The sequence below is a fragment of the Anolis sagrei genome, chromosome 4, assembly GCF_037176765.1.
Source record: "Anolis sagrei isolate rAnoSag1 chromosome 4, rAnoSag1.mat, whole genome shotgun sequence".
NCBI lineage: Eukaryota > Metazoa > Chordata > Lepidosauria > Squamata > Dactyloidae > Anolis > Anolis sagrei.
The window spans coordinates 120,390,649-120,406,740 of NC_090024.1; the positions used below are offsets into that span (position 1 = coordinate 120,390,649).

Below are 16,092 nucleotides of genomic sequence, written 5' to 3' on the forward strand. Positions count from 1 at the left end.
CATCATCCCTCACAACAATACGGATGGGAAAAATAATTTATTTATTTACTACATTAATATACCGCCCCTCTGAGCCCACAGGCAACTCGGAGAGGTTTACAGTCAATATCAAAGAAATAAAATACAATTTAAAAACAATCAATTTAAATATAAAACCAAGTAAAACCAATCAATATCAATAAAAACATATATCAATTTGAGTCTCCTAGTTAAAAGCGTTATCCAATAACATCGTCGAGCCATTTTTTTCTATGTCTGTTATATTGTGTCTGCAAACGCTTGCTCAAAGAGCCACATCTTGATCTGTTTTCGAAATGTTAAAAAGGAAGGGGCCGATCTAATATCCCTAGGGAGGGTGTTCCATAGCCGAGGGGCCACCACTGTGAAGGCCCTGTCTCTCGTCCCTGCCAACCGTACTTGTGATGAAGGCGGGATTGAGAGCAGGACCTCTCCAGACGATCTTAAAGTCCTGGAGGCTTCATAAGGGGAGATGCATTCAGACAGGTAAGTTGGGCCAGAACTGTTTAGGGTTTTATAGGCTAAAGCCAGCACTTTGAATTGTGCCCGGTAGCAGACTGGCAGCCAGTGGAGCTGGCGCAACAGAGGAGTTGTGTACTCCCTGTGTGCTGCTCCCATTAGCAACATGGCTGACACTCGCTGGACCATCTGGAGCTTCCAGACAGTCTTCAAAGGCAACCCCATATGTTGAGAAACCCTGATAAGAGGAATCATGGACTGACTAGAACCTTCAGTTTGAAACTTATTCTGGATAAAATTTGTATGTTGTAGTTTTCCTCAGAAAAAAAAAAACTCTGTGTGAGAATCAACATTTTATGTGTGGAAAATTCTGCAAAGTAGCTTTTAAAAAATGCTTGGTTTTTAAAAACATTCTCTCAGTTGGGGGGGGGGTATACCTGAATTTAGTTGTTAATAAAATCAAGAAGAAACCTAGTGAAAACTTGTCAATAGTCCCTGATCACACCACAGTTCTGTTGCTTGAGCTTTGTGATGAGCCAAAATCTGCTTCAGTGTCAGATCTCCAACTCTTCTCCATCCCCCCGTCCACTAATTTAAACACTTTAAAATATTTTCACCTAAACTTTGTGAAATGCTTTGAGAGATGTGATAGTGTGGGTAAAACCCCTGTGCCGCCAGGACTGAAGGACAGGTTATAGGTTCTAATCCAGGGAGAGGTGGATGAGCTCCCTCTATCAGCTCCAGCTCTTCATATGGGGACATGAGAGAAGCCTCCCACAAGGATAATAAAAACATCAAATCATCTGGGCGTCCTCTGGGCAACGTCCTTGCAGACAGCCAATTCTCCCACATCAGAAGCAACTTACAGTTTCTCAAGTCGCTCCTGACAAAAAAACCCAAAAACCATTCCAGTTAATTGTCCCTTCACTGATAGTGCAAATGAAAAACATAAAAAAATCAGTAAGATCAAGATTATGGCAACCAGAATGATTGATAACTGGCAATATTAGAGGTAAAGATGAAGTACTTTGTCCACATAATGAGAAGACAGGGAAGCTTGGAGAAGGCAATGATGCTGGAGAAAATGGAAAGAGAAAGGAAGAGGGGCAGGATGGAGGGATGGTATCCCTGAAGTGGCTGGCTTGACTTCGAAGGAACTCAGGGTGGCCATGGCCAACAGGGAGCTCTGGTGTCGGTTGGTCCATGAGGTCACGAGGAGTCAGAAGTGACTGAACGAATAAACACAGCTTTCTACAATTAAATCCTTATGAAGTATACATAGATTGTAGCATAACATTTGATGTTAAATTATCTGTCTATGTATATAATGGAATATAGGTGGCTTGTACACATGCCTAAACTTTTACCAGCAGGATGAAGGCAGATGTTTCATGAGTTTTATCTGGCCTTGGTCAATATAACTAAATCTGACACTCAAGGGAAATAAATACAGATTTTGGCACTCTCTTCAAATTTATATGGGAATTCATTTTCCACTAAAAAGGAAAAAGAGGGGAAGGATCACCATCCCCCTCCTATCTCAATTTACCTTTAGGTATCAATGTATACCAATCAATGCAAGAGGGTGTGCTACAGAATTTGAAGTGGCACGAATAGAGGGCGAATGGGAGAAAAGTGCCAAGAGGAAGGCTTGTCAAGCCAACCCTGACCAGGACCGCTTTCCACCTGGAAACTGATGTCATCACTGTGGGAGAACATGCAGATCGAGAATAGGATTCCACAGCCACCTACAAACCCACCGCCAAGACACTAGACTTAGAGAACGATCATCCTCAGGCTACAAGGGATCGCCTAAGTAAGTAAGAGGGTGTGATATGTTTTCATCAAGAAGGAAGAGGAAGATGGCAGGTTTTTAAATACCACCAGGAAATAGAAAAATTTACTAGTAATGTAAGAATTTTAAGAAACAATTTTAAATCAATTAAATGTTGTCTTTTGGGCATTCAAATATATTTTCCTGTTGCTGGGAAGATGTTGTTGTTTAATCATTGAGTTGCTTCCGACTCTTCATGACCAGCCCACACCAGAGGCTTTGACAAGGTCCCCCATGACCTTCTGGCAATCAGTTAGGTGGATCTGTAATTGGTTAAGCGAACGAACCCAGAGGGTGCTCACCAATACTTCCTCTTCATCCAGGAAAGAAGTGACAAGTGGACTGCCGCAGGGTTCCGTCCTGGGCCCGGTCCTGTTCAACATCTTTATTAAGGACTTAGATGAAGGGTTAGAAGGCATGATCATCAAGTTTGCAGACAACACCAAATTGGGAGGGACAGCCAGTACTCCAGAAGACAGAAGCGGAATTCAAAACAATCTTAACAGATTAGAGAGATGATTGGCCAAAAACTAACAAACTGAATTTCAATGGGGACAAATGCAAGATACTCCACTTTGGCAGAAAAAAATGAAATGCAAAGATACAGAATGGGGGACACATGGCTCGAGAAAAAGATGTTGGAGTCCTCATGGACGACAAGTTAAACATGACCCAACAATGTGATGCGGCAGCAAAAAAAGCCAATGGGATTTTAGCCTGCATCAATAAGAGTATAGTGTCTAGATCCAGGGAAGTCATGCTACCCCTCTATTCTGCCTTGGGCAGACCACACCTGGAATATTGTGTCCAAATCTGGGCACCACAATTGAAAGGAAATGCTGACAAGCTGGAATGTGTCCAGAGGAGGGCAACTAAAATGATCAAGGGTCTGGAGAACAAGCCCTATAAGGAGTGGCTTAAAGAGTTGGGCATGTTTAGCCTGAAGAAGAGAAGGGAGACAATATAGCCATGTATAAATATGTGAGAGGAAGTCATAGGGAGGAGGGAGCAAGCTTGTTTTCTGCTTCCCTGGAGACTAGGACTTGGACCAATGGTTTCAAACTATAAGAAAGGGGATTCTATCTGAACATGAGGAAGAACTTCCTGACTGTTAGAGCTGTTCAGCAGTGGAACTCTGCCCTGGAGTGTGGTGGAGGCTCCTTCTATGGAGGCTTTTAAACAGGCTGGATGGCCATCTGTCGGGGGTGCTTTGAATGCGATTTTCCTGCTTCTTAGCAGAGAGTTGGACTGGATGGCCCACAAGGTCTTTTCCAACTCTATGATTCTATGATTCTATTGTCTTCTCCAAGCTTTGCTGTCTTCTCATTATGTGGCCACTTTATCTTTGCCTCTAATATCCTTCTCTCCAGTGAGCAGTCAAGCTTTATTTCCTGGGGTACGGACTGGTTTGATCTTCTTGTGGTCCAAGGCACTCTCAGAATTTTCCTCCGGGAAATCTCTAGCAAACATCTCCAGGGAAGATCACTGCATTGAATCATTGGGGACTAACAATGTAAGTGAAGAGGCATGCATTTATGGGCATTTCCAGGTATGACTGGTGTCTTTTCCTCCTTTGAAAAAAAAATGATGAAATTGTGACTTTCATCTGAATAACAAAAGATAGAATGTAACAGCAACAACAGGAAATAATTTACTTTAGATTGACAGGAAGAATTCCTGAGCAAGTTTATTCTTGCAACATAGCAAGGCATCTCTAGATAGTATTCTTAAAAAGTTCAGGAGCTACAATTTTCTTTTGGACCCTAAGTGACCCACATTTTTGATAATGCAACTGTAATTAATGAATTGCAATGGATGCACAACCCAACTGTAAAGCATACATTAACAATACATAAACAAATAATTGTGTGCAAAGGTGAACACACAATGAGTAAAACGCCAGGCAGTGAATCAATATCTGTTATTACGCAACAGATGCCAGTCTATAAAAAACCACACAGGAAATTTACCCATAGATATGTGTTTGGTAATAATATGTGCAGTATCCAAAAAGGAAACTCATCATTATAGACTGGGCTAAACCGCAAGACAAGGAAAATCTAAAGCTACAATTCACTCTCATTAGATCTGGTTCCTGTTTCAGACTCTACATGGAAAATCCCTTTTTTCTAAATGCAACTGAATTTAAAAAGAGATGGAAGCATTGTGAAGGTCACCTTTTGAAGAATTTTGAATGACATTTGCCAAATCCATTTGTGTTAGCTTGACAACCCATTCTCGGGAGTCTGAATTATTTCCAGAAATAATTTAGATTTCTTTGTCTCTATTGTCATCCCCATTACTACCTCAATTTTAATCTGGAGAGTGGGATTTAGTGATTAGACTGCTGGACGATGACTCTGGAAACCAGGGTTTTAATCCCCCACTTGGCCATGGAATCTCTGAGAAAGTCAGAGTTTCCATTGGGAAACTCTGAGAAAGTCACACATTTTTAGTTTCAGAGTTCAACGCTGGCAAAGCTCCCCCTAAACAAATCTTGCCAAGAAAAGCCCATGATAGTGTTTCCTTAGGATCAGCAGAGATGACTTGAAGGCACATATAAAACAATATTAATTTCATTTTCCTTCATTTTATCTTCAAAATAATTCCATGAGCTGACAGAATATGTCAAATATGAGCTTACAGAATATGTCAACCCTGGTCAAAGGCACATCGTAGATTAGTACTAGAGTACTAGAGAAGCCCACAAAGACTTAAGTGGAAGGGGGATATTTCAAGAACATGGATAAGTGAAACATGGATTTTGAGTCTGTTCATACTTTAACTTGTGCCTACTCTTTCTTCTGTAAAAAATGAAATTCCAGTTTTTCTGCAGGTAAGTAATTCTTGATGACCACATTCACAGTTATTTCTATGACCTTATCACATTAGGAAATACCCACATTTTGGGTATTTTGATTGAGAATGATTTCAAACGAGTCCCATCACATGACATTTGCCCATCCTGTCAGTATTCCATCGGAATCCATCTGCAAAAAATCACAGAAACAGATTATTTGCAAACTGAATTCTTATCATGTTTTTTGAAATACTATGGATTCTTCCTTTGCTGTATGAATCCCATCATCAACAATACTTTTTAAAAGTTCATAGAGTGGTGCAGGGGGTGTTTTTTTTTTAATGTGTTGGGGAATCAGAGCTGTTAGGTCCAAAAATAACCCTTAGTGTTCTGTCGCCACTGGGTCCGAACAAAATGTCTTTATTCTATAGAACGCACACTTTAAACCCAGTGGGAAGCTGGGGTGCCCGAAGAGAGATTGTTAGAGACTTCCAAACTTTAGAGTCTTTAAAAGTACAACAAAGTCTTTATTAAGGAACAAATCTTCAAACAAAACTTCACGGCTTTACTATTCAAGTCTTTAAGAGACTGGCACTAACTTGGTTTGACTGTACTATCTCATAAGGAAGAACTCTTTATAATCCCTCCCAGGCCGTCCATCACCTAGGCCTCGCTGGTCTGGGTAATACTGCCGATCCCCAAATGCGTCTGGAAACCGAGTAACCTACCAGACGAAGCTATTTTTATTTATTTATTTATTTGGGGTTCTTGTACCCCGCCCTTCTCACCCCGAAGGGGACCCAGGGCGGCTTACAGCTGCAAGGCGCACTTAGACGCCTGCTACACAAACAATCATCACAAAAAATATAACAGTACAAATTCCCACAATTCAACATTATCCAATAAAATCAGTAAAATGATAAAATCAGTAAAAACAATACAAACCTGGAACTTCCTCCTACCCATCAGTGTACAATTAACTCAAAGATCTGTTTTGGTTCCATTTCGACAATCCTGCCGATCTCACACATCTGATTGTCTTATTTGGTTGTCATTGTCTAATTGCCTGGTTGCCCAAAGGCCTGGTTCCACAGCCATGTCTTCACCCTCCTCCTGAAGGAGAGGAGGGTTGGTGCTGTTCTGATTTCCCCCGGGAGTGAATTCCACAGGTGGGGGGCCACCACTGAGAAGGCTCTGCTTCTCGTCCCCACCAGCCTCACTTGTGAGAGTGGTGGGGTCAAGAGCAGGGCCTCCCCAGATGATCTCAAACTCCGAGGTGGGACGTAGAGGGAGATACGTTCGGACAGATACACTGGACCAGAACCGTATAGGGTTTTGTAGGTTAAGACCAGCACCTTGAATTGTGCTCGGAATTGAACCTAGAAGATGTTTAGCTGGAATTCTGTGGTTCTGCAGTGATGTCCTGTGGAAACTTCAGGGCTGTTTTCCCCTCTGGTGCTGTGAGGCTGAGAGGCTGTGAGCTCTCAGCCAGAGCCTTTGGGACCTTTTCCTTCTGTTTCCCTGGAACTGGATGGTCAGTGGATGACCCCTGGATGGTCGCTGGATGGACCCCAGATGGCTGTTTCTATTTCCCCGGAAGGTTTGAGGAATGAAGCCTTTCTACGGGACTAGCTGATCTGCGTCCTATAGACTGGCTTCCTTGTGTGACTGAAAATAGGCCCCTTCCCTCCAAAAGGCAAAAAGGGGGCGGGACCAGGGATCCTAACTATAACTGGCAGGTGGCTTACCCTATAAATGCAAATTATAACAGGAAACCCCCTGCTGCAAAATCCCAAGCATGGGTTTGCACACAAACATATAAACACAGCAAATAAATCTGTAGCTCCTGGAACAGCTGTTCCAGAACACTTAGTTAGGGTGCTTCTACCAAAATATAGCAGAGTACCAGAACATGAGTCCACAACCCGCAAAAGGTTCCATGTGATGAGCAGAAATAGCCTTTATCCTTTTAGGATGGCCAACAATTGTGGAGTCCATCTTAGGTTTCAAAACTTTTTTTTCTGGAAAAAGGATAGAAAAGTCCTTTTTCCATAAAGAAGCTAACTAACCTATTTTAACTTTATCTTCTGACAGAAACAGAAGGTAAAAGGCTAGTGTTGATTTATTTTGTCTTTAAAAGGGCTAAAATGCATCCTCACAATGAGAATAGAAGCAAGGAAGAAGTAGGCCTGACTGCATGGCCTAACTCAGAGGAAAGACTATCCTAACAGGAGGTTCCTCACAGAATTCCATTTGCTACATGATCAAAAGGGGAGGAGACAGAGGCAAGCAGGAAAGCAGGAAACAAGACTCTCTAGGCATGTGGGGGAAGGAAGGGATTCCCTAAGCTTAGCTCTGTCTCTGGTAACTGGAAACTTCTCTTCGAGGACTGGAAACTTGAATCAACCAAAGACTTGAACAGTGCAGGGGTGAATCCAACAGAATGGATTGGGAGGAGCCAGCCTTTTATGATGTGATGAGTCAAAGCACAGTATTTTCAGATCATAAGGATCATAATAATCGGGTGTGATGAGGAGAGTATGCATCCCATTTCAATACAGAATGCATTCAGTCCTAAAAAATATGGGATGCATACTGATATAAACAGATTATATCCCAATATGACAAGGTCTCTAGTTTGTCCTCACTTTCACTCCCTCTTTCCCCTTCTCTTTCTCTTTTTTTGGGAGAAACCTCAAAAATTCAGAGAATCTGTTAATAAGATACAGCTGTTAACCAAACATGTCTAGCATTGCCCTAAGACACCCACAGAGCAATTAATTAAGAAAAAACTTTATCTGTGCAGGCAGGAGTGGCTCGTTCATTACGTGAAGTAAGCGGTCGCAGAACACTTTTTTTTGCCAGGGGCACAGAGGCGCCTCTGTAAATGTCCCTCAACCGCCACTTGAGAAGCGCCCCCTCAGCTCACAACAGCCCTAGCAGTCCGAGGGGAGCCTCAGCTTTCTTGCCTCGCTGCCAGGCGATCCTCTTCCGAAAGGGGCCGGGCCCTTGAGCCTCGCCTAGCCCCTCTCGTTCCTGCTCCACCCGGCCACCGGGTGCGCAAGCAGAGCCGGCACTCAATCGTTCGATCGATCGTTCGATCCCTTCCCCATGACCGGCTCCCTTTCCCGATCCCCCGGCACTCCACCCGCCTCCAGACCTTCCGGCTGGAGGTATCTCCCATCTCCGCTCCCTCCTTTGTTTTTGCACCTACCTTCAGGAAAGGTGGGCATCTCCACCTCTCTCTCTCTCTCTCTCTCTCTCTGTCCCAATGGCTGAGGAGAAAGTCAGAAGAAGAGGTGACTTTTGGTGCACACGCCGGGGTCTTCAGGCATGCCTCCGGACCCAAAGCGGGCCAGGCAAGGGAGCAAGTGTGGCAAGTGTAGTTACTGGGATGTATAGTTCACCTACAATCAAAGAGCATTCTGAACTCCACCAATGATGGAATTGAACCATGATGAACAGAAAATAGATATCAATGATTGGTTGGGGTGGGGCGCCAAAATACTGTTTGCTTACCATTGAAAATTACCTAGGGCCGCCCCTGTGTGCAGGGAAAGTCTTCACCTGTTCTATTTTGTTATGTCAGGAGCAGGAGATCATCTTTAGACAAGATCAGTGCTATTACTCCCGGAAGCAAAAATTTCCTCCGGATGAAGTTCTTATTATGCAATTGCCTTGCCTCATTTACAGAACTGCATAGGGGACCCAGAAAGGACATTTTCAATATGTGAACCTTTCACGGCCTCATCTTTCTGTTTTCTTACCATGAAAATTCAGTTAAGAAGCAAATGGTGGAACATCTATCTGGTGAACTCAGAGCCTTCCAAATGAATGTATCCTAAGTTTCCTTGTGTTCAGTAGTCCTTATTCTCAGACTTAACTGCCTTTGTAGTAGAAGCTGAAAGTATCACGTTGGGGAAAGAAGACAAAAAAAGTTACTGTTTGCTGTCATTTATGCCTGCAAATATTTTCTCTTTTTTTGAAGGGTGCTTTTCTACCTGTGGACTTCAAACAAAGGAATACTCAGTCTGGGATCATTTGCAAGAAGTTTCCATATGAAAATACTGAATTCCTTTAAAGGCTGTATCTGAGTACGACATGCATGCAAAATTATTATTCTATTTAAAAATCCAAGAAAGGTGTGGGGGACAACCTAGCTAGTACATGTCACCAATGGTGTAGTGATAAATAGTAAAATACGGGTCGCTATGACAATTTCAGAGAGAATCCAAATGTTCAAGTTTTTTGTGAAGCCCTCTCCCCATACTTTGGAGTAGAAGAAGGAAAAGCTCACAACAACACATAATTGCTGGGAAAATCCATTTCCTCTCCATTTACTGGAGGATTCCAGTTAAGCTAAGTATACAAGGTGTGGCAGATCATATCATATCTGCTGCAATCAGAAAGTTCTTGTATCAACTCATCAAGCCATGACTTCATTACATATAGCAGCAATCATAGGACTTGCAGTCACACCAACAGATTTGTTAGGTTTTCTGAAAAGTTAAGACATTTCTGAAATATCACCAAACTAGAGATGGTTCCCTTTGGAAAATTTCTACAGCTATCCCTGTCCATTTACTTGGGCCAGGGGCACAGAACCCTCATGAATGTGGGTAAACTTCACATAAAAATATCATTTTACCCGTCAACATCTCTCTAGGAATTTCTAAGCCCTTCAGTGTGACTCTACAGTCAACTTCCACCAGAGGTTAATAATGAAATCACACTGGAGGATTTACAAATGCTTAGAGAAGTATTCTTTCTAGAAGTCTCCAGGTCCTCCAGCACAATTCTACAGAGTCACACATATTAAGCAAATCCATGAATAACCAAATCTGAAAAGGGACACTTGCAAATATGGAGGTATTTGTTTATTTATTTTCTATAGGCCATAAGGCCTACAGTGGTGTGGAAAAGGATGAGTTCTAATTGGCAATCAAATACTAGGAGAATCTTACAACATTTGCTAAACATTTGGGCACATCTTGGTACTGCTTTTCATGCACAAAAGCGTCTGGACACTGCTTTGTTGTAGCTGGTGAACTTCTAGCTCTCATAAGGGTTTCCAAACAAAGTTGTTAACACAGGAGAGATTAACCATTCTTTGCAATCATTCATGGCAATTAGCATTCTTACAAGAATAAATGCATATCCATGCACACTATTTAGTGAGCTGGGAGAGAAAGGGTTTTAATATTCAGATACAATACTATTTGTGCCTGAATATTCTTTATAAAGAACAGATTAAAGCACCCTGGAATCCAGTTTTTGTAAAGAGTACAGTATTGCATACTTTAACATTTCCTTCCCCCCCCCCCCCCGAAAATTTCAACCACAATTGACACCATAAAATGACAGCCTGCCTCCTAGTGGCGTCTTAGGACATATTGTTCCATTTGTATTCACATTCCAAAAATCAAACCTTGGCATCTTCCACACCTAAAGAACATTTTATAAAACAAGCTATTATATAATTCAGCAAAGGGTTTGGAAAAGTACAGACAGAAGAAAACAAAACCTTCTATTTCCCACTCCATACCCATGGTATTAAAAAAGATGACTCTTAGCCATCACAATGACACAAGGAAATGAGAAATAGAAGAAAATCTGAAAAAATGTCGAGTCATACTATGGAAAGTTTTAGGTCAACTCTCAAGAATTGTGAGCTACCGACTGCACGTTGCAAAACATCTGAAGAAACTAACAAAATTGCAACAGCAATATAAAAGGTTTTTTTTTAAATAATTTCACTGGCAAAAACACACCTTTTCCAATTTCATCACAATCCTGATACACTTCCAGTATCTATGAGCAGACAGATACAAAAAGGTTCTTTTAGGTTGATAGTAGGAGCAAGTTACAACTAAGGAACTTTTCCCCCAAGAAAAAGATACAGGAGCCCGAATCACTTTGGCATTTAGTTTCCTTATGTATCCACAAAAAATGAGGACAAATAATGTCCAGATAGAGATATATTCCCACTTCATTGTGGAATCAAAAGCATAGTAAAATGTCAAAATTTTAGCATGAAGAAGAATAGTGGGATATAACCTTTTCCATTTAATGAGTAAAGAACCATAAATTTTTTTTGAGTTAAACAAAAGGTATGTACTACTTTGCATGCACTACTACAATCAACAGGCAACTGGGCTATTCTGAGTAATATATCCTTCAGTAACAAGCTCAGTTGTAAATATGGAGGAAGGACAACCATATGTAAAAGAAGACAAAGCTCCTATACAGTTAGTTCTCCATATCCACAGATTTTGCATCCATAGATTCCACCATCCATGACTTGAAAACATCTGAAAAGAAAGCACAATTTGTCTATCTTATATAAGGAACACAATTTTACTTTTAAAAGACATAATAGATTGATGATAGATAGATAGATAGATAGATAGATAGATGATAGATAGATAGATAGATGATAGGGTCTATCAATTTTGGTATCCAATTTTGGGTCCTGGAACCAAACCCCAGTGAAGTCATCATGAATTTTTGTTAGTCTCATTAGTGGAAGTAATTTCGGAACCTCGGCAATTATCTTTGAGAGTTCTTGGAGAACATGAGAAGTCCCAGCAGATTGGAGGTGGAAAAATGTTGTCCCTATCTTCAAGAAGGGAAAAAAGGACAACCCAAACAATTACCGTCCGGTCAGCCTCAGGCAAGATTCTGGAAAATATCATTAAGGAAATCATCTGCAAATACCTAGAAACAAAAAGCTGTTTAGCAGTGGAATTCTCTACCCCGAAGTGTGGTGGAGGCTCCTTCTATGGAAGCTTTTAAACAGAGGCTGGATGGTCATCTGTTGGGAGTGCTTTGAATGTGATTGTCCTGCTTCTTGGCAGGGGATTGGACTGGATGGCCCATGAAGTCTCTACCAACTCTGTAATTCTATGATTCTATGAAAGGCTGCCATCGCTAATAGTCAACATGGATTTATCAAAAACAAGTCATGTGACTGTCTGATCTCTTTTTTCGATAGAGTTACAAGCTGGGTAGATGTGGGAAAAAGATAGTTAAGTGAAGTAATTATGAATATCTGGTATCTATCAGGATATCCATACCAGCTTATAAAGGAGTTAAAGGCTTATCGAGGCAGGGTGGACACAACGATCACACCTCTGCCCTCAGTATAATACAAATTAGAAGTTTGACCACAGGATAAATGTGAAAGTGACCGAATGTTCTTGGTAGTATTTGCCGCCACCACCTCAGAAATTACTGGCCTGAGGAACCAAAGGTGTGAATGTATTATAGGTAATAGATGTTTGAGCACTTGATTTTCTATGGCTTCTTCCACTGGATGACTGGATTTTAAAAATGTGTTGAGACTGAATGAGTTTCTGAGAGAACAGATGGATTGAGGCATACAACAGTTAAAAGTTAACTAAGAAAGAGTTTATTTAACTTGATAATAACAACAACTCGATGGAAATGAGTGGTACAGAATCTTGATGCAATTGCAGTAACTTGGTTGCTTGAACAAACAATTCCCCTGACAGAATAGCTTTTACAGCTGTGAGTCCCTTTAACAAACTGTTCTACTTTTAGACACAGTTTCACTGGAGAAACAGATCCCTCTCTGTTTCCCCCACAGGGTAGTAAGCTCTAGAGACAAAGCTTTCTTTTACTGGCTCTCCCAGCACAGTAAAACTCCTAGCCTTTGTTTCAGCCTATTTCCCTAACCTAAAGGCTCACTAAAAGCTCTTCTCTTTCTGTCAGATCCCTGCTGTAACTTCCTATCTCAAAAACACAACCTTCTCTGTCTCTATTCTAAACCCTTCTCCCCTTTCTGTCAAACTAGACAGCTTCTTTCCCTCTCTAAGCTGACTCCTCCCCCAATTGCTACACCCAATCAGGAGTCAGCTTGACTCCTCCTCCTGCTCTGCTTGACTACCAAGATGCCAGCCACTGTTATGCAGGCTTCGGCCTAGCCGACTAAAAGGTAGATCTATTACAATATCCATACCAGCTTAGAATGGATATGTCCACCCCGTGACATGGATGTTGAGGGGGGAGATGGGAAGAAGGATGGGAGCACATAAGAGATAAAGCACCATCTAGATTGGGGAGAAACGAAACTGTAGTATAGCAATGGTCGGAATGGAATGTAGCTAGTAGAGGGGGATGGGACAATAGAATGATATGCACAAGGGTTTGACGGGAAACTTCCAGAACTGTCTTCTTATCACATATGGTAAGACGGAAATATGGTAAGACGGAAATAGAGCTGCATCCAAAGATTTTCCTTTGTGAGTGTGCTTTAATTCCAAGAACTTCCAAGTTCTGACATTAAGACAGTAACTCACTTCTATGCCCATCCCATACTGCCTGTATCGTATGATGAGAGCACCATGTCGTTAGAGGAATCTGATGACCTGTAAGAACTTCAGGGCGCAGTCAACCTGGAGATGCACCTGGAGATTTTGGCCTGCATCAATAGGAGCATAGTGTCTACATCTAGGGAAGTAATGCTACCCCTCTATTCTGCTTTGGTTAGACCACACCTGGAATATTGTGTCCAGTTCTGGGCACAACAATTCAAGAGAGATATTGACAAGCTTAGGCTCCTCGATCTCCAATCGATTAGCGGATTTACTTGCCTCAGCCATGGCATTAGGTAGCAATGGGTGACGCAACGAATGCTGTTTCCCCCTCCCAAGGTCCTATTTTGCACTTTACTCCGTTGATGCTATACTTTGCTATATGATCTTGATGCCACTGCCATGAGGGGGAAAAAATAGTCCTTTGTTTGCGAGATGGGGGACCATCAGGAGCCCAGGTGTGTCTCAGATGGAAAAAGTCAAATACTAAATGGGTTACCTTCTGCTATAAACATATGAAAATAGGGCATAAAGTCTTGATTAAATGATACACACCAAATTGACCAATTAACCCTTATTATCCAGCCTGGTGTCCTTGCCCTTAGCAAAACTATAAGTTACAATCTCTTATGGGGGGGGGGGAGGTCATGTTCGACTTCAATAATGGGGCCTGTCACTCCTCCGTCCTCCTCTTCCTCTGTCACCCTCAGCATCCCTGAGTGGCGCAGCCGGAGGAGGAGGAAGAGAGAGGGAGGGAGGAGGAGGAGAAAGGAGGAGCGTCAGTGGTTTGGGGATGGGGCAGGAACAGCCAGGGGCAACCTCTCCTGCTGCCCCCCTCCACTACCCCTGTCCCCCGTCTGCACCCTCCAGGCCCCATATCCTTCCCATGTTTGGAAAGGAGGGAGGGTTGGGGAGCTGCAGGAGCCTGGAGGTCCTGAGATGGATAGACACCTGTTGGGATGGCTTGGATGGTCTCTTCCCGCCTGGCATGAGTGGGGTTAGAATGGATGGCCATTGGGGTCCCTTCCAATTCTAGGACTCTGTCGTTGTTGTTGTTGTTGAGTAGGGTTGGACCGGATGGCCATTGGGGTCCCTTCCAACTCAAGAGTTCTATTATTATTATCATTAACGTTGTTATTATTATTACCAAACAGAGTTGGATGGCCACCTATTGGGAGGGCTTGCATTGGGTCTTCCTGCCTGGCAGGAGGAGGGTTGGACTGGATGGCCATTGAGGTCCCTTCCAAATCAAGGGTTCCATTATTATTATTATTATTATTATTATTATTACCAAGGAGAGTTGGATGGCCACCTGTTGGGAGAGTTTTCATTGTGTCTTCCTGCCTGGCAGGAAGGGGGTTGGACTGGATGGATATTGGGTTCCCTTCCAACTCAAGGGTTCCATTATTATTATCATTAGTGTTATTATTGTGTTGTCAAATGCTTTCATGGCCGGAATCACTGGGTTGTTGTAGGTTTTTTTGGGCTATATGGCCATGGTCTGGAGGCATTCTTTCCTGACATTTCGCCTGCATCTATGACAAGCATCCTCAGAGGTAGTGAGGTCTGTTGGAAATAGGAAAAGGGGTTTATATATCTGTGGAATGACCAGGGTGAGACAAAGGACTCTTGTCTGCTGGAGCTAGGTGTGAATATTTCAACTGACCACCTTGATTAGTATATAATGGCCTGACATTGCCTAGAGCAAACTTTTGTTGAGAGGTGTAACGAGTTAGGAGAGAGAAGGGACGATTTATTATTTATTACTCTTAATGGTGCCACCAATGTGTGATGTGAGGTATTATTGGGAGATATGGCACACTGGACGCAGAATTAATGGAGGTGAGGCAGTCTTCAAACAAAAGTTAACAAGTTTATTGAGCACAAAGCGTGTGGTTGCAAGTGGTAACTTTTCTTATGGAACTCAGAATAATGCTTGGTTAGATGAATGTTACACTCTTTCAGGTTATACAGTATCTTCTTGACATAGAGCACTTGCTTCGGACAAAGTATCAATACAGGGATATTTCCCTTATTTGATCCTTCCTAGATCAAATTCTAAATAAGGTATTCTTTAGCCTCTCCTTGGACTAAAGAATTCCAGCTATGTTTCCCCCTTTCGGCTACCCTAGCCAGAGAAACTTTCAATAGCCACACCCGGCTTTCCAAAGCCTCGAAACTTTGCTTCAGAAGTCACTCAGCCACCTTTTCCTCTCCTTCTCTCTCAACTCCTCACTCTAACTCCTCACTGCTAAACCCTAACTCTGACTGTTCACTCCTCTGAACCTAAACTCTAACTCATGACTGTTCACTCCTCTGAACCTAAACCCTAACTCTGACTGAACATAAACTGTCGTTTTTCAAACTCTCCCCTCTAAGCTCCTCCCACTTCTCTCTCTACAGCATCGTCTCCATGGCAACGCACTCCTCTGACTTAGGCCGCTCCAGCATTACTGCAGCCAATCTAAACACCAATACAGTTAAAGTCATACAATTTATAATCAACTTCTTTACACCTTCCCCCCCAGAAAAAGTTATTTTTGGGCCATTCTCAGTCCCGGAATGGGCAAAAATAATTCCACAAATTATCCAACAATATCTATATACACAATATTTCTGAAATGCAAACATATTATGGTTAAATA

At 42.2% G+C, this 16,092-nt stretch overlaps 2 long non-coding RNA genes across 2 annotated transcripts in view; both read right to left on the bottom strand.

The window, feature by feature from the left end:
• Positions 1 to 3,525: 3,525 nt before the first annotated feature.
• Positions 3,526 to 16,092, bottom strand: part of LOC132774419 (uncharacterized) — a 28,945-nt gene continuing 16,378 nt past the window's right edge. The window contains exons 2-3 of the long non-coding RNA XR_009631394.2: positions 8,879 to 9,012; positions 3,526 to 5,301 (exon numbers count right to left, since the gene is read on the bottom strand). This is a non-coding gene — a long non-coding RNA (uncharacterized lncRNA). The remainder of the gene's footprint in view (positions 5,302 to 8,878; positions 9,013 to 16,092) is intronic.
• LOC137096818 (uncharacterized) lies at positions 5,618 to 7,096 on the bottom strand. Its single transcript, XR_010909744.1, has 2 exons — positions 6,491 to 7,096; positions 5,618 to 5,848 (listed from the first exon to the last, which is right to left on the bottom strand). It is a non-coding gene; the product is annotated as an uncharacterized lncRNA (long non-coding RNA).